The sequence below is a fragment of the Diceros bicornis genome, chromosome 2, assembly GCF_020826845.1.
Source record: "Diceros bicornis minor isolate mBicDic1 chromosome 2, mDicBic1.mat.cur, whole genome shotgun sequence".
Lineage (NCBI taxonomy): Eukaryota > Metazoa > Chordata > Mammalia > Perissodactyla > Rhinocerotidae > Diceros > Diceros bicornis.
Genome location: NC_080741.1, coordinates 87517991 through 87544804, shown reverse-complemented (window position 1 = coordinate 87544804; position 26814 = coordinate 87517991). Strand labels below are relative to the sequence as shown.

The following is a 26814-nucleotide window of genomic DNA, read 5'->3' as shown; positions in this document are numbered from 1 at the left end:
ATAATAAAAATAATACTTCAATAAAATAACGTCATAAAAATGCTGAATGAGCTAAAAGAGAACACAGATAACTAAATGAAATCAGGAAAATGCATAAACAAAATTAGAATATCAACAAAGAGACAGAAACTATAAAAAAAGAACAAAAGAAGAAATTCTGGAGCTGAAAAATACAATAACTGAACTGAAAAATTCATTAGAAGAGTTCAACATTAGACCTGAACAGGTGGAAGAAAGACTCAATGAACTTGAAGGCAGGTCATTTGAAATCATATAGTCCAAGGAGCAAAAAGAATAAAGAAAAGCAAATAGAGCCTAAGGGACTTAAAAGAAACTATCAAGGCGATCAATACATGCATTATGAGAATCCCAGAAGTAGAAGGAAGAAAGGTGGCAGAGAGTTTATTTTAAGAAAAAATGGCTGATAACTTCCCAAATGAGGGAAAAATGGATATACAGATTAAAGAAGCTCAAAGGGCTCCAACTAGGATAACTCCAAAAAAAAACCCCTACACTGAGACACATTATAATCAAGCTGTCTAAAGGCAAAGACAAAGAATCTTGAAAGCCAGAATAGAAGTGCAATTCATCACATGCAAGGCAGCTGCCATAGGATCATCAGATTTCTCAGCAGAAACTTAACAGGCCAGAAGGAAGTGAGATGATACATTCAAAGTGCTGAAAGAAAACTGTGAATCAAGAATATTGTATCTGGCAAAACTGTTCTTCAAAAATGGAAAAATTCAGATTTTCCCAGATAAACAGAAGCTGAGGGAATTCATTACAACTAGACCTGTTCTACAAGAAATGCTAGACAAAGTCCTTCAAGTTGAAATGAAAGGACAGGAAACAGCAACATAAAGTGATATGAAAATATGAGGTTCTCTGGGAAAGGTAAATACATGGGCAAACATAGTAACCTGTGCTATTGTAATTTTGGTATAGAGAATTTTAATGACAAAAACATTAAAAAAACCTATAAATCTATGTTAATGGGTATACAATATAAAAAGATCTAACTGGCGACATCAATAACATAAACGGGAGGATGAAGCTGTGAAACAGTAGAGTTTTTGTAAGTGATTTAAGTTATTAATTTAAAAAGAATGCTAAAACTTTAAGATATTTTATGTAATTGCAATGGTAACCACAAAGAAAGTATCCACAGAATATACAGTAAAGGAAATAAGAACAACATCAAAGGATAGCACTACAAAAAAATCAACAAAACACAAAGGAAAGCAGTGAGAAAGGAAAGGAGGGACAAAAAAGCTACAAGATAGACAGAAAATAATTAACAAAATGGATCCACACAAAAACCTGAACATAGATATATACAGCAGCTCTATTCATCATTGCCAAAACTTGGAAGCAACCAAGATGTCCTTCAGTAGGAGAATGGATAAATAAAATGTGGTCTATCTAAACAATGGAATATTATTCAGAGCTAAAAAGAAATGTTCTATCAAGCCATGAAGACACATGGAGGAACCTTAAATGTATATTACTAGGTAAAAGAAGCCATTCTAAAAAGGCTGTGATAAGAATTTTTCACATATTGAGGTATAAGGGGTAGCTATTCTGGTTTAAACCTGATTTGGCCTGAACTAAAGAAGACTTACTTACGGCCTGTTAAACATATTTTGTACATCTGCTTTAACCACTAAAGTAAAGAATGCACTAAACATTATCTCAAAGTAAAAGAATGCACTCGTTGAAGATAAGAATGCATACCTCCTTTCCTATGAGGTTAGTATCAGTACTCCTGAAGATGAGTTTCCTTTCCTGGACATCAGGGTTATATTGACCCGCTAATCTGCAACTGAATACCTCTTTGAAATTTTGATAACTATGTATCCTGGGCACGTTTGACGTATGGTCTTTGTTCTAAAAAGATATAAAACTATACTGGAAACCACGCTTTTCCAGAACACTTTCTTCTTTTGTGGAGACTGCCTTCCCAGGCTAGTCCTCAGCTTGGCTCAAGTAAAACTCACTTTATCTCTCTTATCTCTAGAATAGTTATTGGTTAACTGCATCAACAGCTGCTAACTGTACGATTCCAACTATATGACATTCTGGAAAAGGTAAAACTATGAAGACAGTAAAAAGATCAGTGGTTGCCAGAGGTTAGGAGTTGGGGGAAGGATGAATAGGCAAAGCACAGAGGATTTTTAGGGCAATGAAAATACTGTGAATGATACTACAATGGTGGGTATATGTCATTATACATTTGTCCAAATCCATAGAACATATAACATCAAGAATGAACCCTAATGTAAACAATGGGCTTTGGGTCATTATACTGTGTCAATGTAGGTTCATCAATTGTAATAAATGTACCACTCTGAGCAGGGGAGAGATTGATAATAGGGGAGGCTATGCATTCGTATGGGCAGGCAGTATATGGGAACTCTGTACCTTCCTCTCAAATTTGCTGTAAACCTGAAACTGCTCTAAAAACATAAAATCTTTTTTATAAAACATACATGGATTTAACTCCTCAATCAAAAGACCTGAAGGGATTAAAAACACAGCATCTAACTATATGCTGTCTACAAGAGACACACATTAGATCTAAGAACATACATAGGATGAAAGTGAAAAGATGGAGAAAGACATACCACATAAATGGTAACCAAAAGAGAGTAGGAATGGTTATACTAATACTAGACAAAACAGACTTTAAATCAAAATCTGTTACAAGAGACAAAGGGGGATATTATATAATGATAAATGGGCCAATTCACCAAAATATATAACAATTATAAGTATTTATGCACCAAACCTCAGAGCTCCCAAATATATAATGCAAACTTTGACAGAATTGAAAGGAAAATAGAAAGCAACATGATAATAATAGAAGACTTCAATACTCCACTTTCAAAAATGGATAGAACAATGAAATAGAAGATCAATAAGGAAACAGACGACTTCAACAACACTACAGATCAACTGGAACTAACAGACATATACAGAACACCCTACCCAACAACAGCAGAATATACATTCTTCTCAAGTGCACATGGAACATTTTCCAAGACAGACCATATGTTAGGCTACAAAATAAGTCTTAACAGATTCAAAAAGATTGAAATCATACAAAGTTATCTTTCCTGACCACAATGGAGTGAAATGAAGAGCAAGGAAAATTAGAAAATCCAAATTATGTGGAAATTAAATAACACATGAACAACCAATGGGTCAAATGAAAATGAAAACACAACATATCAAGACTTATGAAGTACAGCAAAAGCAATGCTATGGGGGACATTATAGCAGTAAATGCTATAAAGAAGGAAGATCTCAAATCAACAACTTAACTTTACACCTCACGAAACCAGAGAAAGAACAAAATAAATCCAAAACTAGGAGAAGGAAGGAAATAATAAAGATTATTAAGATAAAGAGCAGAGGTAAAATAGAGAATAGAAAAACAACACAAAAAAATCCATGAAACAAAGAATTGTTTTTTTGACAGGATCAACAAAATTAATAAACTTTTTGCTAGATAACTACAAAAAAAAAGAGAAGACTCAACTAAAATCAGAAATGAAAGTGGGGACATTATAACTGATGCCACAGAAATAAAAAGGATTATATGAGAATACTATGAACAATTATAAGCCAATAAAACAGTTAACCTAGAAGAAATGGATAAATTCTTAGAAACATAAAATCTACAAGACTAAATCATGAAGAAATAGAAAATTTTAACAGACCAATAATGAGAAAGGAGAATGAATCATTAATCAAAAACCTCCCAACAAAGAAAAGCCCAGGACCAACCAGATGGCTTCACTGGAGAACTTTACCAAACTTTCAGGAAGAATTAACACCAATCTTCCTGAAACTCTTTGAAAAAATTAAGGAGGAAAGAACACTTCCAAGCTCTATTCTGTGAGGCAAGGATTACCCTGATAACAAAGCCAGACAAAGACACTACAGGAAAAGAAAACTATATACCAATAACCCTGATGAATATCAATGTAAAAATCCTCAGGAAAATACTAGCAAACTGAATTCAACAGTGTATTAAAGGATTATAAACCATGACCAAATGGGATTTATTCCTGAAATATAAGGATGGATCAACATACAAAAATCCATCAATGTAATGCACCACATTAACAGAATGATGGGAAAAAAAACACATGAGCATCTCAACTGATGCAGAAAAAGTATTTGTTATGATTCAGTACCCTCGCATGATAAAAACACTAAAAAAACTAGGAATAGATGGAGACTACCTCAACATAATAGAGGTCATTAATGAAAAAGCCCACAGCTAACATCATACTCAAAGGTGAAAGACTGAAAGCTTTTCCTCTAAGATCAGGAACAACAGAAGGATACCTGCTCTTGCCACTTCTATTCAACATAGTACTGGAAGTTCTAGCCAGAGCAATTAAGCAGGAAAAAGGAATAAAAGGTATGAAAATTGGAAAGGAAAAAGTAAAATTATCTCTGTCCACAGATGACATGATCTTATATATAGAAAATCCTAAAGATTTCACACAAAAAGATGTCAGCATTACTAAAGTAATTCAGCCAAGTTGGAAAATACAAAATCTACACACAAAAATCAGTTTCATTTCTATAACTAACAATGAACAATCTGAAAAGGAAATTAAGAAAACAATTCCATTTAAAATAGCACCAAAAAGAATATAATATTTAGGAATAAATCTAACCAAGGAGAAAGACTTGTACACTGAAAACTACAAAACATTGCTGAAAGAAATTAAAGAAGACACAGTAAAAGGAAAGAAGTCCTGTCTTCATGACTCAGAAGACTTAATATTGCTAAGATATCCATACTACTCAAAGCAATCTACAGATTCAACAAAATCTCTACCAAAATTCCGCCAGCATTTTGTGCAGAAATAGAAAAATTTATCCTAAAACTCATGTGGAATCTCAATGAACTCCGAATAGCAAAAACTTTTTTTTTTTTTTTTTGGTGAGGAAGATTGGCCCTGAGCTAACATCTGTGCCAATTTTCCTCTACTTTGTACATGGGACGCCACCACAGCATGGCTTGATGAGCAGTGCGTAGGTCCGTGCCCAGGATCCGAACCTGTGAACTCCGGGCCGCCGAAGTGGAGCGCGCAAACTTAACCACTATGCCACCAGGCCAGCCCCTAGCCAAAGCAAGTTTGAAAATGAACAATCAAGTTGGAGGACTCGCACTTCCTGATTTCAAAACATAACACAAAGCTACAGTAATAAAAATAGTGTGGCATTGGCATAAAGACAGAAAAATAGACCAATAGAATAGAATAGAATAGAATAGAAAGCCTAGAAATAAACCCTTGTGTATAAGGTCAAATGATTTTTAGCAAGAGTGCTAAGACCACTCAATGGGGTAAGGGACAGTCTTTGCAACAAATGGTGCTGGGGAAACTGGATGTTCACACACAAAAGAATGAAATTAGACTCTTATCTTACACTACATAAAAAATTAACTCAAAATGAATTAAACACTTAAACGTAAGACCCAAAAATATATAACTTCTAGAATAAAAAATAGGGGAAAAGCTTCATGATATTGGACTTGGCAATTACTTCTTGGATATGACATTAAAGGCACAGGGAACAAAAGCAAAAATAGACTAATGGGAGTACATCAAACTTAAAAACTTTTGTACATCAAAGGACACAATCAACAGGGCAGAAAGGCAACCTACAAAATGGGAGAAAATATTTGTAAATCATATATCTGATAAGGGGTTAATGTCCAGAATACATAAAGAACAACTACAACTCAACAATAAAAAATCAACCTGATTTAAAAAATGGGCAAAAGACTTGAACAGACATTTCTCCAAAGAAAATAAAAAAAAAATGGCCAACAAGCATATGAAAAGACGCTCAGCATCACACATCATCAGAGAAATGCAAATCAAAACCACAATGAGATATTGCCTCATACCCATTAGAATGCCTACTATCAAAAAAAAAAAGAAAAGAAGTGCTGGCAAGGATGTGGAGAACTTGCAACCCTTGCATATTGTTGACGGGACTGTAAAATAGTGCAACTGGTGTGGAAAAATGGTACGGCGGTTCCTCAAAAAATTAAAAATAGAAGTACCATATGATCCAGCAATCACATATATCCACTTTTGGGTATATATCCAAAAGAATTGAAAGCAGGGTCTCAAAGAGACATTTGCACACCATGTTCATAGCAGCACTAACCACAATAGCCAAGAGGTGGAAGCAAACCAAATATCCATTGACAGATGAAAAGATAAACACAATGTGGTATATACATACAAGAGAATATTATTCAGCTTGAAAAAGGACAGAAATCTTGCCACATGCTACAACATGGATGAACATTGAGGGCATTATGCTAAGTGAAATAAGTCAGTCAGAAAAGATAAATACCATATGATTTCACTTATATGAGGTATGTAGAGTAGTCAAATTCACAGAAACAGGAAGTAGAATGGTGGTTACCAGTGGCTGGGGAGACGGGGGAAAGGGAGAACTTTATTAATGGGTACAGAGTTTCAGATTTGCAAGATGAAAAAGTCTAGAGATCTGTTTCACAACAATGTGAATATACTTAACACTACTAAATTGTACACTTAAATATGGTTAAATTCTAAGTTTTAAGTTACATGTTTTTACCAAAAATTTTTTTAAATGATACTTTTTTTCTGTCAATTTCCAAGTATGCCCTCAGCACTTTCCTTTCCTTAAACCTCTCTTTCCTTTTCTAGCATTTAGACATGGAGATCAACCAACAGATGTCTTTTTCCAGAAAAGTGGAATATTCTCTAAATAACAGGGCATTCCCTCCAGACGGAAATGAAGAGTTTTGACAATGACACATCACTGCAGAGCTTTAAAGACCTAGTACCAAAAAAATGGCTTATTGCCAAGAATCCTTATAAATGAATAAACAGCTACTCCTTTCTGATTTGCCCTTTATAATACCTTATTACTCATAATCACACAATGTTAAAAAATAATTCTTTAAAATATAATCAACTTCTTTAGTCCTCATCTAAATTCTATTTCTCATACTTGGCATTTTAAAAAGGACAATAATTACATTAAAAACAACTACAACACTAAATGAAATAATTGTAAGTCAGAGGTTTTGTTCTCTCAAGTGGTACCCCATGCAATTGTTTACAATGCTCAGAGCATGTTGAAAATGAACATTATCACAGTCAGAGAGACAAAGGAACAACTCTTCCCTCACAGATTACAAAAACATCTTCCACAGTGAAAGATGAGAACATTGGTCAAAAGAAAAGACCCAAAGATCACATGTATGAATGCTTAGAAAACCAAGCAACAAGAGAAGGTTCTCTAAGATTGTTACGTCTTGCTCTTGAGTGGACTATTTTAGCACTATGAAATGTCATTCTTTATCTTTAGCAATACTTCTTGCCTTAATGTTTAACTTATCTGATATTAACATAGCTTATCACCTTTCATTTGGTTAGTGTTTGCATGGTACTTACTGTCTTTTCCTATATTCTTACTTCCATTTTGCTATTTGTTTTACTTTAAATTTGTCTCATGTGTTTTTTATTCCTTTATTCTTCTTTTCTTGCTTCTTTTCTATTAATCAAGTATTTTTAATATTTCATTTTATGTCTTATATTAGTTTGTTATATATTTTCGTGTTACCCTTTTAGTGGTTACCCAGCAAATTATAATATACATTTTTAACCTATTACAGTCTACCTTAACCACATTCCAAAGCAAGACCTTAACAACAATTTAACTCCATTAACCCTCCCCTCATCCTTTTTGCTAGTGTTGTTGTGTATGATTTATTTCTACAATGTTTTAAACCTCGGGACAGTCATATTACCATTTTAAAGCTCAACTATTAAAACTAACCTAAGGAAATAAACTTATATTTCCTGTATACTCTGTATACAGAAAACTGTATACAGAGTAAATAAAATTAAGTAATACTATTCCAGCTAAATTCTATTTGCTGAAATCCTCTACAGATATGTAGCCTGGCAGCCAGGTGCTCAGGCAGTGTGTGTTAGTGTCCAAATTCACAGGCATTGTGTATCTAATTGGCACTCCATGGAATTTAGAGCCTCCAGCCTCAGTAGTGTAGAGCTTCTAGAATACCATAGGAACTGTGATGCAGCTCTAGGAGCTAGCAGTTATACTGAATAGGGACCTAAACTCTCTCTGCTACCTACCATGACACTGTCATTTGTCTCATCCTTTCCTCCTACTAGAACGTTTCCAAGAATACTTTCGAACGAATTCCTACATTAGACAAAAGGGTCTGTTAACTAAACCTGTTAAGGTCCTTTAACTCTGTTACGTTGAATGACATAAAATTACCATTTTTGTAGGCCAAAACTGCCCAAATATTGGCGATTTCATATGGTTCAAAGTAATATTTACGTATAAGACCTAATGAAAATAATCAGGGTTTAGTTAAACTTAATCCAGATTTCCTTCACCCAAATCAAGATTTGGAAGACTAAGCTTTAATATCTAAAATCAAATTTTAAAAACATTATTCTGTCTATGACACCCTAGGCCAATGAAAAGAGAATGAGGTTCATGTTTAGCTATTCAGTAAAGAGAAACTGAGACAGAAGATAGCTACAAAAGTGATTTTGCTATAGAAATGCTCTTCTTTTAGTGCCTATAGGAAGAAACAAATGGGTTCTAGTCTTTGTCTTTTCTACTTCACAATAGTGGCTCTCTATATTTCAACAGGCTCTGTGTGTGCTGAAAAAAAGACTAACCTGGATTACAATCAGTAGAAATGCAATTTTCTATGATTTCTACTTAGGAGACAAAGAAGACTTCAGAGAGCAAGTCTATACTAAAATCCCCCAAATTTCTACTCTAATAAAAGCTTCCTTAGAGGGGAATTAACGGATTAAACATGAAGGACTGAACATATTTATCTTGGCTTTCTACTAAAATTGAATAATAAAAGGCATACACTCACAAAAGCAGAGAGAACTGGAGAGGAGACAACAGTAGATAAGAGATGTCAATAAAACTTTGGAAGGTGAAAAACAGATGGTCCACTAATAAATGACTTAGCTTTCAGTTTTTCTCCTGTCAGGTAAGTATTCAATTTATGCCAAAACTCTGGAAAGGTCAGGAGTTACAAGTATCAGGAGCTACTCTAAAAACAGAGGCATAGGGCTGGGCCTGAAAACAGAATTGGTTAAAAGTATTTATAAGTAGCAGTTAGATCAGCAGATTACTCTCCTAACAGACAGTAAGGTGATCAGTCCAGAGGTTTACTTTCTGGTGAGACTGAAATAAGGGACCAGAAAAACTCTAGAGAACAGACCAGTCTCTAGAGAGATTCTAGACCCAGCTGAGGGCTGCGGTCAGGTACCATTCTGAGGACAGAAGGATTAAACTGATAAATGAGAATTTCAGTCTTCTTCCTTCTAGTCTTCCAGAACACAGACAGCCAGGCTTGTCACCGCCACCATCATCCACCCACCCCAAAAGGCAAGAGTTTGAACAATTCCTCTGGAAAAACTAACTGAAGAAAAGACCTACAGATACTGACAACTGGAGGGGTCTGCAATAAAATGGGTCTCTGTTTAATTATTCTATGGTAAAAACCATCAATACAAGCCTTCACAAAGGAGAGCTTCCCACAGAATTTTAATGCCTCTCTCAAATATGAAGAGAAAGCCACGGATGATCAGATACTTGAGAAAAGCCTCTAACAAAAAAGAGAGAGACTAAAACAAACACCCAGGAAGAAAAGAAACTTCAAAGAGACAGAGACAGTATAGGAAGCAAGAGAAAATATCCTCAGAGACAAAGAAAACAAAATCTATAAAATACGAAGAGGATGTTATTAGAAAGTATTCATAGAAAAGGAAAAAGCCCTTAGAAAATTAAAAATATGATAGAAATAAAATATTTAATAGAAGGACTGTAAAGTAAGTTTTAAGGAAATTTCCCAGAAATTAGAACAAAAGACAGAGACAGAAAATAAGGAAAAAAAAAAAAAACTAAACTAAAGCCTACGTCAGAAGATCCAATCTCTGACTAACAAAAAGAGAACAGAAATATAAGTGGGGGAGAAAATTTTTAAAATAATACAAATGAACTACAGCTATATGCAATAACATGGATCAATCTTAGAAACATATTTCTGCATAAAAAGCAAGTCATAGAAGACTACATAAGCTAGAATACCATCTTATAAGCCCCCCAAAAGTACAACTAAACAATAACTTAGTGTCACATACATAAGTAATAAATTGTTTTTTAAAAAGTAAAGTGGGGGGGGCCGGCCCGGTGGCGCAAGCGGTTAAGTGCGCGCGCTCCGCTGCGGCGGCCCGGGGTTCGCTGGTTCGGATCCCGGGCGCGCACCGAAGTACTGCTTGGTGAGCCATGCTGTGGCGGCGTCCCATATAAAGTGGAGGAAGATAGGCACCGATGTTAGCCCAGGGCCGTCTTCCTCAGCAAAAAAAGAGGAGGATTGGCGGATGTTAGCTCAGGGCTGATCTCCTCACAAAAAAAAAAAAAAAAAAAAAAAAAAAAAAAAAAAAGTAAAGTGGGGGCCGGCCCCGTGGCTTAGCGGTTAAGTGCACGCACTCCACTGCTGGCGGCCCGGGTTCGGATCCCAGGCGCGCACCAACACACTGCTTCTCCGGCCATGCTGAGGCCGCGTCCCACATACACCAACTAGAAGGATGTGCAGCTATGACATACAACTATCTACTGGGGCTTTGGAGGAAAATAAATAAATAAATAAAATTAAAAAAAAAAAAGTAAAGTGAATGAAATACAACATTTTGGACAGTGGGAGAACCATGTATAGTTCCAAGAGCACAGCGATAGTAATGTTCCCATTCTTAAGTTGCGTGGTAGGTTCCCAGGTCATTTGTTTATTATTGTGTGTCATAGCTCACGTAAGTTTATTTTTATATGAACAAAATATTACATAATAAAAAATCTATAACAAAATCAGCTTTTCTCCAGTCATATAAGTGCTTGGCAGGTTAGTAGGAAGTGTGGGGGAAAACAAACTTTGAGGTTTTGATGGAATAAAAATATTATAAGGTAGTTTTCTAAAACTAATGTTTCCAGATCCAGTCTTCAAGTTTTCCAGATTGAAAGGACTCACAAGCATCCAGCCCAACAAATGCCAACAAGACTCACACCAAGGCACATCAGTGTAAAACTTCAGGACAACACAAACAAAGAGAAGACTTTTTAAAATTCTAGAAGGAAAAACAGATGCTACCCAGAGGATCAAGAATCAGTATAGCATCAGATTTTTCAACAGCAATACTAGCAGCTAGAAGATGAAGACACAGTGTTTTACAAAAATTTTGGGGACAATTATTTACAACCTAAAATTCCACACCTAGTCAACGAAGTATTAATGAAGTATTACAGTAAAATACAGAAATTTTAAAATGGGCATAATTTCTGAAAAATTATCTCCTATGCATCCTTTTTTTTTTTTTTTTTTTTTTTGTGAGGAGATCAGCCCTGAGCTAACATCCGCCAATCCTCCTCTTTTTTCGCTGAGGAAGACGGCCCTGGGCTAACATCGGTGCCCATCTTCCTCCACTTTATATGGGACGCCGCCACAGCATGGCTTACCAAGCAGTGCGTCGGTGCGCGCCCGGGATCCGAACCAGCGAACCCCGGGCCGCCGCGGCGGAGCGCGCACACTTAACCGCTTGCGCCACCGGCCGGCCCCTCCTATGCATCCTTTTTCATAAGGCTCCCGGAGAACGTGCTTCATGAAAAGAAAGGAACAAAGCAATAAAGAAGACAACATGAAATCAAGGAAACAAGGGATCTGTTATTTATTAACAGACAAGGAGACTCAGGACATAAGGTGTGCAACAGTCTTGGAGAGCAATCAATTCAGACTAGAGAAGTAAGGGCTCCAGGAGGTATATCACCAAGAAAAAGATGAAACTGAGAAGAGTACATGATGTTTTTGAACGTATTGAGAGAAGATTTACAGTTTTTTGTTTGTTGGGGTTTTTTTGCTGAGGAAGATTTGCCCTGAGCTAACATCTGTTGCCAATCTTCCTCTATTCTGTAAGTGGGTCACAACTGCAGCATGGCCACTGATACACAAGTGATGTAGGTCTGTGCCCGGGACCAAACCTAGGCCACCAAAGCAGAGCATGCCATAGTTAACCACTAGGCCACCAGGGCTGGCCGGACCTATAGTTTTTTTCTTTCCTTATTAAGTCGAGAACCTTCACCTTTTCACTTTAAGGAAGTGCTTTACAGCTTCTCTTTGGCATATCCAAATTGCCAGCAACACTACTCTCGTGCTTTGGGGCCATTATCAAGTAAAATAAGGGTTACTTGAACACAAGCACGTTACTTGATACCACGACACTCGATCTGATAACCGAGATAGCTATTAAGTGACTAATGGGCAAGTAGTGAATACAGCATGGATATCCTGGACAAAGCGATAATTCAATGTCCTGTGTGGGATGGAGCAGGACAGCAAGAGATTTCATGACACTGCTCAGAACAATGCTCAATCTAAAACTTATAAATTGTTTATTTCTGGAATTTTCCATTTAATATTTTGGATTGCAGTTGACTACGAGTAACTATAACTGCAGAAAGCGAAACCACAGAGAAGGGGGGGACTACCGTACACAGTAAAGTTAGTCTACATATGACAAAGTGTGACTCATCTAAATGAGGACACTGATTTTATTTTATTCAATTGATTTTATTTAGTAAAATACTAGAGCTACAAATCCTCATAATGATGAAAACAAGATGTAAAAGTCAAGCTTGTCTTGATTTCTGTAGCAATCCACAAATCTCTGCACCCTAATGCAACAAAAGATAATGACAGAACTATGAGCAAAAAACAAGGGATACATATTACAAACTAGTATGTAGACCCAAAGCAGGTAATTTATACTGTGGCCTAAATTCTCCTGAGCTATAATTGGATCACAAAACCTTTATTCCCATTCTCACAAAGCTACAGAAAGCTATATTTTCATAATAGAAAATAGCCTGATTTCCATCTTTATGCAGAGAAACTCAAGCAAGTTCACCTTATACACTAAGGCCCCCTGGGCAAACATTACTAGGAAGAGTATATTAACCTCACAAGTATTTATCTGCTTAGACTTAATTTGATTCTATGTTCAGAATAACCCACCACAAATCACGTAAAGACCATGTATGACACTCGAGGAATATGGAAAATGGAAGAAAACTTATCAAATAAATGTTTCAAGTCATAAACAGTCACACTTACAAAAACAAAACTGTTTTCTTCAGCTGTTTTGCATCCTAGTAGCAGACAACAATTCCAAGGAGTAGAAAACATGGACTCTGTTCTTTTGCCTAGAAGAATGTATTGTTGTATCCTGAACAATCTCCAATATTTGAAACCAAGTTTGATGTTGTTGGAAAGCCTCTGGTGAGCTGCCAGAAAATAATGTTTAAGATATTCTAGTCCTACACTATGATAAGGTGATTATTTAAATGTGTGTTTGCTAGCTGCTTAACATATGAGACTTTTATTAATAAACCAAGAGTACGCGCCCTAAGATTGTGTGTGTGTTCTAACGAGTTTCTAGTTCACTAAAGTTCTAGAAAATATTTTCCACAAGGCATCCATATAGAGGAGGTTATACCGATCTTCAGTTCCTCTGATGAACTACTCCACTGTTAAGCTTCTCATAAAGAAATGCTCAGAAATAACCAGATCAGAATTAGGACTCTCCTTCACTTTTACAGCCATTCATTGTGCTTTTTATATTTTTAAAAGAAAAGTCCAGCTGAGATGGAAATCTTCTCAATAAATGCAGAATTAGGCATTAAAAAAACCTCAAGTTTTAGTGATTCTAATAGTTGACACTTTTAGATTCATCAGTGCAGAAGAGCTTCTGCCTCTGTGTTAACAGTGAGAGAGAACTGTTCAATTACGTAGAACAGGAAAGAAGAAAACCACTACCACAACAGAGAAACTTAAGCAGGTACTCTGAAGCACTGCAGTCACATTCACAATACTCAAATCAAGATATGTATGGTGAAGAAGCTGTAAGTTTATTGCTGACTTATCTTTGCTAGCTGGACTTCACAAAACAACCATCCCCTCACCAAAAAGAAAAAAGACAATGGGGGGGGGTGAAGGTTTTTGTTTTTTAAGGTGATACAATTCTGATACTAAAAAGGTGAAGCTGGGGGCCGACCCGGCGGTGTAGTGGTTAAGTTCACATGCTCTGCTTTGGTGGCCCAGGGTTCACGGGTTTGGATCCCAGGTGCGGACATACACACTACTCATCAAACCATGCTATGGCGGTGTCTCACATATAAAATAGAAGAAGACTGGCGGAGATGTTAGCTAAGGGACAATCTTCCTCAAGCAAAAAGAGGAAGACTAGCAACAGATGTTAGCTCAGGGCCAATCTTCCTCACAAAAAGAAAAAAAAAAGGTGAAGCTGTTTAATTTCCACTGCAGAATAGATTATTTTTAATGAAATAGTACCTACATATGTTAGAGAGAGTTTAACAAATTGAAAACATATTTGCTAAGTCATCTGTGACACTATACACTTTAAAATAATTGTTCAGGGCCGGCCCCGTGGCTTAGCGGTTCAGTGCACGCACTCCACTAAGTGTGGCCCGGGTTCGGATCCTGGGCGCGCACCGACGCACCGCTTCTCCCGCCATGCAGAGGCAGCATCCCACATACAGCAACTGGGAGGATGTGCAACTATGACATACAACTATCTACTGGGGCTTTGGGGGCAAAAATAAATAAAAAAAAAAAAATTTAAAATAATTGTTCATCCATTCTAAACTTGCTTTCATGCTCTCTCTCTCTCTCTGGTTCTAACCAAGAAGAGTAATCAAGTCTATTCCTTACTACTTACATATTTACTCTCCTATATAGTCAGGCTATAGGCTTGAAAGAGGCCTTAAAAGTTTTTCCTATGTGGAGATGGCTTGGAAACTAGAACCATCAGATTTCTAAAGACGACAGCAAAAGTTCTGAGCAAAAGGTTCAGTTGTAGAAGTTAAACAATTTCCCGGTGTACTCCTGAGCCAGGTCTTCATTCACAGCCTAACTTTCCTGCAGTGTTTAAATTTAAGTGCTCAGTCTGTGAATTCCTATCTATAGTCACAGAATCTCAGAAGGAACATCAGAGGTTGTTTAGTCCAACTCTTGATTGGAGTGGTGGGTATTTCCTACAACATACATGATGTGTGGTTCTCCAGCCGTAGCCTGATCACTCCAAGGCAGCCTACCTCAAAGCTGGACAGTTCTATTGTAAAATTTGTTCATATATTGTGCTAGTGTCACAATCCTAAGGCAAGTACCAATGATTTTCATATTATTCAAAAATTCTGTGGAGGGAAATTATTCTAACTTTTAATCTTGGTCTAAATACAGGATACATGCAACCCAGTGTGTATGCAAGACAATCCAATGGGTTGTGAGAAGAAAACATTACAACTTCCATTGATATTTTTATTTCAGTTTTTTGTTATATGATGTACATAATATATAGGAACATTTATATGTGTATAATTTATAACTAAACATAAATTAGAGACATGCTAAAAGGTGTGGGTAAACAAAATAATTTGGAGGCCACTACTCTAGATAGTTAACGCTCTTTATTATTATTTTTAAATATTAGGTCATGGGGGCCTACCTATATGATTATGGATCCTGGATAGATATTAAGTATTCATAAATCAGTGTACCATCAACCATGTATAAATAAATATTTAGCATCAGAACCTAATGGCACCCAAATAATCTTTCAAAATATCAAAATAATAAATAAAGTGATTTTCTTGGCAAAAGAGTACAGAGGTAGTGGCAGAGAACTGGATTATCCAGCTCTCCATCAAGTTTACACCATGCATGTGGCAAATCTGTGCACACACACATACATACACACACACATACCCAGAGGGAGATAAAGACCTATGAGGACATCTTTCATTATCCCTCCAACCTAAATCTAAAAAATTCAATCTAATTTGACTGAATTTATCAACATATACATATATATTTTTTTTACTATTTCTATTTATTTTATTTTATTTTATTTTTTTTGTGAGGAAGATCAGCCCTGAGTTAACATCCATGCTAATCCTCCTCTTTTTGCTGAGGAAGACCGGCTCTGAGCTAACATCTATTGCCAACCTTCCTCCTTTTTTTTTCCCCCAAAGCCCCAGTAGATAGTTGTATGTCATAGTTGCACATCATTCTAGTTGCTGTATGTGGGATGCGGCCTCAGCATGGCTGGAGAAGCGGTGCGTTGGTGCGCGCCCGGGATCCGAACCAGGGCTGCCAGTAGCGGAGCACGCGCACTTAACCGCTAAGCCACGGGGCCGGCCCCTGAATTTATCAATATTTAAAGGCCTAAGCTGGATTCCTGAGGATATTAACATTGGAAGTGATCCCAAGAAGATATCAAGTACATTTCAATTAACATTTAAAATTACTGTTATGCTTGAAATGAGCCTTTCAAGTATATCACTGTTCAGAGCACACTATCAAAATGCTTTACTGAAGTCAGATATGGGAAATAAAGACTTTAAGTTTTGAAAGAAAATGTTCATGTTATCATAATATTCTAAAAACAAGGCAAGAGAATGAAGAATGAGTCTTTGGGAAAGCTGCCATATCTAGAATCTTTAAAAAGGCAAGCACATTTAAATTAAGTTTTCAAGGTACATTGTCAACTTTGTTATTTAAAACCAAAAGAACCTTACTGACCAAAGGAAAAATCCTGAAGTTATTTACTAACCGTAAGAGTCTCTGTAAAGTTTAGAATTTAGGCCAACATCTGTTAAGAATTAGTTCCATAACACGATTGGTAATCAAAAATAAGACTTTGGGACTATATAAGGATTAACCAATAAAACTGTGTTTAAAATACACTGCAGGCATTAAGAATCACCAGTATAGTGCAGAAAAATTAGCAGTTTCATCAAATATCAGCAGTTCCAGAAGGTATCAATAGAGGGCCTCCAGAAATCATGGTACTAAAGCTTTCTCATAACATCTTTCCCAAGTGAGCCAGGCAATGAATTAATCCTCTGGTACAGATTGCAAAAAAGAAGGTTTAAATTCAAATTGAATTGTCAACATCTGATTAAGACTCTAGCTCAAAAATCAAATCCGGGAATTTCTCTCAAACTAAAAAGTTTCACCTCCAAACCAAGAAAGCAATATTATTCAAATGTCAAATAATGCTGTCCAGATTACAACTTTGCACTTTAGGATCCAAATTCTTCTAACAGCTTCAACAAAAGTGTCAGCTCCTTAGAATACTCTTTTAAAAAAACCTGTGTGAAGTCTAAGAAGATCAAAAAATCACAAATATGATGGAGAAACAACATTTGCTATCTTACCATCCTCAAAGGAAATAAATTGCTAACAAGAATTTCTTCCTCTTAGGCCCCGAAAGACCCAGACGATCCCACATCATCACGTCTATTTCCTGACAGATACTTGATTACAATTCCAGAGGCTTCTTTTATCTTAGTAGGCTGCAATTTCTATAATTTTGAGGTGAGAATTAACTTTTTAAAAAGGCAAAACTTCTTTGGATATCAGAAATCACTAAACAGGCAATAAAGAAGACATGTTTTGGGGGGAAAAAAAAATTGAGCACTGATTAAAAAAGAAAAGTACCTGAAGATCTAAGTATAATAAATGACTAGATTCTTAAACATGCCACAAAACTCTTTCTTCTTAATAATTCTGAAGAACATGGTCATACATTAAATAGAACTGTAAATATACAGTAAGAACAACTAGGTGCTGAAGCATGTGGTGTTGGAGGTAGGAAATATTAAGTGATATTCTGCTTCATCTTTAGCACCATATTAAAAAGAGGTAGAATTTGAAAGCATCTCACTCTTAAACGCAATTATTTTAGGAGGAAGAGATAAGTTCTCTAGAAAAGTCTTCTCTTCTAATATTCTCAAAATTACTAAGCATCTATATTTTTAAAGTACTATCTATAAAAATTTCAATTGCTCTGAATTAAATTCTATGGCTTTGACCAAATGATAATTAAAGATGATATGAAAAATAAGTCAGGTCACAAAAAGCAAAAACAATTTCAAAAGAGAGTTGTACATATTAAAAGAAGCATATAGTACCTTAGAATTAAGAAAGTGATAGCTCAGCTCTAGTCACCACTGTAACGGTATCTGGGCATGGTGTTCTGTTTGGAGACCATAAATTATGGTGTTAAGAGGAATACTGAAGAACTGAAACAGTCAAGAGTCGATGGGCCAGTATGACTAAGTATTCAAAATCATGATGTGAAAGAACACCCCAGTGCTTGCTTCAGCAGCATATATACTAAAATTGGAATAATACAGAGAAGACTAGCATGGCCCCCGAACAAGGATGACACTCAAATTCGCAAAGCGTTCCATATTTTTTCATGGACCTCTGGGTCTTTAGTGAATTACTGAAACCACAAATTTAAATTTGTGACTGCCAAGAATCTATTTGATTTGAAGTTTCCTGTGGAGCCCAAGGAGGCTTCAAATTCATTTAGCACTCCAAGGAACCACAGAATCTCATAGCTAGAAGGTATTTAAACCATTCTTTACATCAGCTTTCTCATTGAACTATCTACTCCAGGCCTTATTGATGGCTACGAAATTATTCTTGGCAGGACCCACAGTAGCAAAGAGTAGTGGTCAAAATCATGACTTCTGGAGCTAGAAAGAGTTGGTCTGACATCCAGTGAACTTCTTACCAATTGTGTGAAGTTGACAAGTCACTTCAACTTCAATCTTCTGTATCCTCACTTATAAAATAGAGACAGTAATACTTCACAGTACAGTATCTGTAGTGAGGATATACTACTGCATTCTAGCACTTAAAATGCTTGGATTGAGAAATATTTGTTGAATTAAAAAAATTAAAAAGAATATCCCAAGGCCTAGGGATTATTAGCCCAGAGAAGAGACTATACAGAGACACATTGTGAAAGTAATTCATGCCTGCAGAGGCATTACATATTCTGATCAGCCCTAACTGGAGAAATATCTGTTGTTAATGCCCTTAAGTAGATCCTGACTCCTAGAGACCCTGTGTATAGCCGAGTGGAATGGAACCCTGCCCAGTCTTTTTGTGCCATCCTCTCACCTTCCAGCACTGTATGAGACAATGCTCTGCTGCTATTTATAGGAGTTTCATGGCCAGTTATTCCCAAAGTGGGTGGCCATGTCCTTCTTCTTAGTTTGGAAGCTCTGCTGAAACCTGTCCACCACGGGTGGCCCTGCTGGTATTTGCAATACCGGTGGCATAGCTTTCAGCATCACAGCTACATGCAGCCGCCACAGTATGACAACCAACAGACTGGCAGTGTGGTTCCGACCAAGATACGAACCCAGGCCGCAGCTGTGAGAGCACCGAATCTTAACCACTAGACCACAAGGGCTGGTTAGAAAAACATAGGGAACCAGATTTGAGTTTAAGGGGCCGGCCTACTGGCGTAGTGGTTAAGTTCACGCATTCCACTTCAGTGGCCCGCGTTTGTGGGATCAGATCCTGGGCGTGGAACTACACCACTCATCAAACCATGCTGTGGCAGCAACCCACATAGAAAATAGAGGAAGAATGGCACAGATGTTAGCTCAGGGCCAATCTTCCCCACCAAAAAAAAAAAAAAGATTTGAGTTTAATATCTTAGATTTGTCTAACAGGGGCATTCACAAGTAGAATGGGCTTCTTTGGGAGATTCTAACAGGCTGATAACCACTTAGGAAGAATGTTACAGAGCTGAAAAAGATGAATATAGAAATCTCTCCCAATCTAAGAAGTTGTGTTAATGAAAGGCTCAAAAAGAGATGTGGAACTTTCTAAGGACAATGTTCCAGCACTCTTGTCTTACCCCTCCAGATGGCTATAGCAACCTCGGCAGGGGGAAAAAAACAAAAACACAGAACTAAAAATAATCATTGCTACTAACTGCCAGATTATCTGCCAGTCAGATTACCTGGAAGCAAAATAAATCAGCCAATTATCTCTCATTTCCTACTTTAAAGCACTGTTTGGAGGTTAGTAAAACTGTGGTGACTTCTAGTTATTTCCTTCTGGCCTTTTGACAGCAGATATGGAAAGCAATGGGAAACTCTTCTGTCTTTTATCTAAATATCTACTTTATTCATTTCTACTATAAGAGTTAATTATCGAGCTTCAAATCTTGCTTTAATTTAATCTTGTTAAGACCAATTGTGTAATTTTTTTTCTAAGGTTTTAGGAAAATTAGTCTACTTAGATGATCTTCCAACTTGTTGGCAGGTTACCAACTTTTTGGCAGTCTAGATCCTTTCAAGATCCTGCCTTTATGTTATACTCCTCACATTAAGTATATGATAAAAACGTAACAATACTGAGGGATCTGTGCTGTAGCAGAACAAGCAAAAGAACTTAGACTCAGCCATGTACCAGCTCTCTGGTCTTAAGCAAATTTAAAAATTTTCCCTAAGTCCTAATTACCTCATTTGTAAAAAAGGAGATCAAACCTACCTCAAAAAAGCTGACATGCAACTTAAATTACATAGTATATATGAAAAAGGTCTTGCACACATTAGATACTCAACAAGCTGAGTATGATCCCATATAATAATATTAAAACAAATTCACTTCCATAAAACATTCTTGCAAAAATTACTAACAACAACATGGAAAAGATTCTCAATTGCTAAACGAGTCATTAAAATTCAGTATTCTCAGGGCAGGTTTCTTTGTGTCTTAAGGCAATAAGAAAGATGATAGAGGGATAGTTCTTACCTTCATTCCCCTTTCTTAACTATAATTCTGCAACATTATGTTGTGGTTAATGTGAGACTTTAATTATGAGCTCTCTTTTCCACCCCACCCTCACAATGCAGAAACAGTTTCACAGAGACTTTATTTCACTGGCTATATCACTAAATAGAAGAGGTCTTATTTTAGATACCGTAAATAGATAATTACTTTTTTCTTATTATTTTGTTTAGACATTTGAGAATCCAGAATGTCATTGCTTTTATTTTAATGATGAACAGTATTAAAATAACTCTAGGTAATCTGTGTCAGACTCCTTATCCCAGTAAGATGTTACTAAGATAAAATAAAATGTATGTCAGTTCTTAATAAATATTTGACTTGATCTTTGGCTAGAGATATAAATATTTTTATAATATATAAACCAATAAATCCTTGCTAATTCTTTTTACAAAGATATTTGTCATAAGATTAATTCTTAAAATCAAGTATCTTTTATATATTTAAAATGATTCTGTTTAAGAAAAAGATATTTTCAAAAAGTCTATCTATATATAAAATGAGAGACACAAATTAATGCATAATACATACTGTAACCCTGAAAGATGAAAGCTCAAAAGTGAAATCCAGTCTGCTCCCATTGACTGACAAGATCACAGGTCATGATGATGTAACATCAAAATAAGCCACTTTTTAACAAATACTTACTAAGCCCAACATTGTGCTAACTTGCCAAAGTTGCCTATCTTTCTTGAGATAAAAATTATACTAGGATCTCTGAAGAAAATCCAATCTGTTCTGGTGATTACCTTATTCAATACCTAATCCTGACCTGTCCTTCTGTCTGTCTATCTATTTATCTACCTATGAGTCTTTGGAAGCTAAAAGTCCCAAAGCAAGACCTTGTAACAATGTTCTAGATAAACAAAAGAGTAGTGGACTTTGGATGCCAAAATTCTCCTCCCTCACTCCCAAGATTCAAGGCTACTGATCAAGTACCCAAATCCCTTGTGAATAAAAGGGGAAAGCAGAAGTTAGGTCACATACGATATTCCTTTGGAGGTCTAATTACTCTAACGTCTATATTTTGCAATATAAAGAAAAAGGAAGTTAAATTTAACTTAAATAGTGAACTTAACTTTGTATTATGTTGAGCCTTCTAATACAAGCTGCTGCTCAGAACAGAAGGAATGTGACTCAGATTTTTTTTTTAAAAAGAAAAAACGAAACTTTAAGAAGCATCCCTGTGATGATAAACTTAGCATGAGAAACTTACCAAGGTCAAGAACATCCTACCTATACCTTCAATTTCACTCTTAGGACAACTACATTAAATGTCAACATAAGATCATCAAGGATAATCAAAATATCTTTTGGGCCACTACATAAATATACTATATTAAAAGAAACACACATTCTGGATCTCTGAGCTAGGGTCAAAAAACCTAAAAGTTAGTTGCTTTGGCAATCAAGTTTTGCTCTATAAAGCACCTTTAATAGAGAACAACTAAAAAGTCAAAATACATCTTCATCTCTGACTTATCCTCACTTTTCCAGTCCCACATTATTTCCCTTACAGGGAATAAAATATTCCCTTGACAGTGTTCGCTACCTAACTGACACTAAATAAACAAAAATAGAGATCTCTATTGGTTTTCATCAAAAAATACAATTTTTTCAACTGTTTTGTGGAAAAATGGACATTATCTTACTAGTTCCCCCAAGCAAATCTCTGGTTTTTAAATTTTATTTACCTTTAATTATCTTTTATTCTAACACTGTCATTAAATCCCACCTACTTTTCTACTGTCTATTCTATTTCCATAATCATCAATTCAGTTCAATATTTACATAGGGCACCTACTACGCTATATCATCGTCACTGTACTCAACCCAGCCCACATCCTAATGATCTCTTGTACTAGTTACTTCTCAAGTTATAATCCTCTGTTTATCAATGTCCTGTCAGAAGGACAGTCATCCCTTCACTTCCATCTACTGATCCTGCCTAGGGGCACCACCTGGTGGTCAGCAATAGGAATTATGCTTCCCACCACTTTTCTTCCCCCTTGGGAGAACAGTACACCTGGACTTTCTGGTTTTGCTCACAGCTCAACTAATTCAATCTTAGAAATCTTCCTTTCATTTGAACAGAGCAGGACGCCATCTTGCTGTGATTAGCGATGGAGGACTTATTTATAAACTCTGGGTAACCTACAAACTCTAAGTATACAAATTATTTGTTACTGATTAAGAATGAGAAAGAATGAGTTTTTAAGAGTTAATTCAAAGAGGAACTCAACTCTAGACAGCAGCAGGAGCTGAGCTCTATGTCCCTTTTTTGGTGTTGGCCTCAGTTGGAAAGTCTTTCCAGGCAGGCACAGCCCCGACTCCACCTTGTGAAGACATGGGTCAGTGGGGACAGCAGTCTGAAGCTCCTGCTGCTCCTTCTGCTCTTAAGGTGCCAGCCTGCAGGCAAAGAAAGCAGGTGGGGCAGTGCTACATGGCACCTCAAGTACCAGGGAAAGGTGACAGGTGGTACTGCCCACAGCTATCCAATTCTGTTGCATGGAAAATCCACACGTAGACCTGGAAACTGTGATTCTAAGAAGGGTGGTTCAGCCAATTCAGCACGGAATCATCCCAAGATTTTGAGTGGGAATTACTAAGAAGAGTAATCCCACCTCGCCCCCACTTCCATGCTGCCTGCCTGCCCCAACACTTTCCTCTCTTCTCTGATTTTCACCTTTAGCCAGTCATTACAAAAAATTCCCTTTCTCTGTGTCCATACTGCAAGTAACCCACAAAAATTTCCTAAGTGCAGCCTAATAAAGGTACTCTGCTTTTCCTAAATTTACCTATAAACAGGAAAATGATATAGTGAGCTCTGAAACCTTAAGAGAGAACCAATATCACTAACCTTAAACTCTCCCTTCACAGGCTTCCAAAGTTTGCATTTCCTTTCTCATTTCCCTCTAATTAAGCTTACTCTTTCTCAGAATGTATGGCAAAAAATCTCACTCATTGTTACTGTTGTATAAAATAAGTGGTATTTAGATAGTATTGATTAGTATTATTTCACTATGCAGCTACCACTGTAATTGTGGAATAATGTATAATATTTCCCCTAGATCTTGGAGGAATGGACTTTTTGAGGTAGCCTGGGAATCTACAAACCATTTCTAACATTGAAATTCAAAATGACTTTTCCCATAGAAATGAAGAATTGAACGTTGTTTTATAAGTTGGTAGATGCTTACATTACATGACAGTAACTTCTTAGCGGAGCTCCCTGATACCTTAGCTGTTTTTTTCTTATTTTATTCCATCTTGAACATAACTATTAAAAAACTCTAATATGATATTTTCAACATGCAAACCCCTTTAAAAATCTGAGGGCTCCCTATATGCAATCACATCATCATAATCATTTAGTTTCACGTTCATAATGCTAGATCAAAAACCTCTTCCCTAAAATGAAATTTTAAAAATCAGCTATATATAGGGCCAGCCCCAGGGGCCTAGTGGTTCAGTTCGGCGTGCCCCATTACAGCCGCCCAGGTTCGGTTCCCAGGCATGGACCTACACCACTCGTCTGTCAGTGGCCATGCTGTGGCAGCAAATCGCATACAAAAAGACGAAGACTGGCAGTGGATGTTAGCTCAGGGTGAATCTTCCTTAGTGCAAAAAAAAAAAAAAAAAAATCAGCTACATATAATCATACACTCTTCCAATCTTATCTCTCATTACTTCCTCTAAATGTCTTACTAGTCCTCATACTGGTTAGGCCCTAGGCTTCTATGTAGGATATAAATAAAGATAACTAACTAACGCATGGTCCTTGCTCTCCAGAAGCTCACAACTGGGGTTTTGTTTTCTTCTTTTTTAAAGCACATCTCAGCTATTTTGAAACTTGAAATTTGCATGTATGTATTGTGTTGTCTTACAATGTAGAAGACCTATATTGACTATGCTTCAAACTCCTAAGACATCCTCTAAGGAGTATATTCTCTATAAAGTCCTTGTCAATAATGAACCCATACTTAGCTCTCCCTTCTCTGAACTTCTATTGCCCTTAATTTCAGTAATATCTGATTATATACTGTTCTCTATCAAAGCTTTTAACTGCTAAGAATGGGTTATAAAAATGCTGTAGATACTGATCACCTCAGCCCTCCAGATGGCTGAGCAGAGCTAGGGTGATTAGATCAACTACCTCGGCTGTGAACATGTCATCACTTTACTGGCTACACTGTACAGAATATTTTAATTTTCTATGTGTGCCATGAAAAAGACTTGGAAGTACAGCAAGTTTGACTTTTGGCATTTTAAATTAGAAGTAATATTAAATAGTATTTTGTACGATAACCTCATCTTAAAAATGAAGGGAATGAAAGCTAGAGAATTTAATTTGTTTAAGGTCACACTGATATTTAATAACAGAAATAAGACATTCTTAGACTCTAAAACCACAGGCTCCTGACTTACGGGCTTGATTATGCCACATCACACTTCTCTAACTGCCACTTACATAAATCTTGTAACCCCAACAAGACTGTAAGGTCTTTGAGAATAAGGCTGTAACATAGCCTTATATGTGGCTCTCATCTCTCAAAGTGCTAATCTCCCACTCACGAGTACTTAAGGGATAGTTACTGGTAGAATAAAAAGTCTCTGTTATAAAGAAATGTCCCATTTAATAAAAAAGACAATTTCGATGTACATATTTAGAAATTTGTCTGAATAGGATAAATATTTGCTTGTATTCATATATGTACATAAACAGAATGTGAGAAAGAGGACAAATACACTTTGGGAGAAAGGGTGACCTGAAACTACACCTTAGAATAGGCAACTCGACATGACTATTCTAAAAGCTACATATAAGCATATGTTTGTTAAAAATAAGACAACGGGTCAAAAGCAGAGGTGCTTATGCTAATCACCATGTCACAATACTGAGAATTTAATTACAGTTTCACTTCTCCCAGAAATGGACTCAAACCAGCCAATCAGGAATCGCCTGATCAGCATTAGTTAGGTAACCTGCCTGATAAATCCCTGCCAATCCCTATAGAGAAAGTAACCTGGCAATAACCAATCCGCTTTTTTGCCTATTATAGCTTTCTTGTTTCTGCTCCCTTCTGCCTATAAAAGTCTTTCATTTTGTACAGCTCTTCAGAGTTCTTTTCTATTTGCTAGATTGGTTGTTGCTGAATTCATGAATCATTGAACAAAGCCAAAAAGATCTTTAAAATTTACTCAGTTGAGGGGCTGACCTGGCGGCATAGTGATTGGGTTTGCATGCTCCACTTTGTCGGCCCAGGGTTCGCAGGCTCAGATCCTGGGTGCGGACCTACGCACCACTTATCAAGCCACGCCGTGGCAGGCATCCCACACATAAAGTAGAGGAAGATGGGCATGGATGTTGGCCCAGGGCCAATCTTCCTCAGCAAAAAGAGGAGGACTGGCAACAGATGTTAGCTCAGGGCTAATCTTCCTCACCAAACAAACAAACAAAAAATTTACTCAGTTGAATTTTGTTTTATAACAAGGTGAAAAGTATTAACACTTAAACCATACAACATAAGTTTAAATAATATATATAGATCAAATTCTCATTAGTTGGAACTGTTCCAAGTATTGCTCCTCACCCATCTGGCACACATAGACAAGAAACTATGACTTATGGCCTTGACGTGCATTATCATCCCCTCCTCTTAACGATGTCAAGAAAAAAAAATTTCAGTAAAATTTCTTTATAGTACAGGCCTGTGGAACCTTTCTCTTTGCTCTTCCCTCTGCCTGGCCTGCTCTTTCCCCAGATATCTCGAGTGGTTTGGTGTGCTCCCTCACATCCCTTAGGTCTTTGCTCACATATCAGTGAGGGCTTCCCTGAGCACTCTACTTAAAATTTCCTGCTCTAGCATTCTTTATCTTCTTTCACAACTGTCATATTGAGTATTTTACTTATATGCTTTGTTTACCTCCTCTTACTATATAGTAAACTTCAAAGGGGCAAATATTTTTATCTGTTTTATTCACTCACATAT

The 26814-nt window shown here is 36.6% G+C and overlaps 1 protein-coding gene and 1 non-coding gene across 4 annotated transcripts in view; one reads left to right on the top strand and one right to left on the bottom strand.

Moving 5' to 3' along the window:
* The window catches only part of TMCC1 (transmembrane and coiled-coil domain family 1), a 257218-nt gene that overhangs the window by 138243 nt on the left and 92161 nt on the right, over positions 1-26814 (bottom strand). The window lies entirely within an intron of this gene.
* LOC131421540 (U6 spliceosomal RNA) lies at positions 18314-18420 on the top strand. The gene has a single exon (XR_009223897.1). It is a non-coding gene; the product is annotated as a U6 spliceosomal RNA (small nuclear RNA).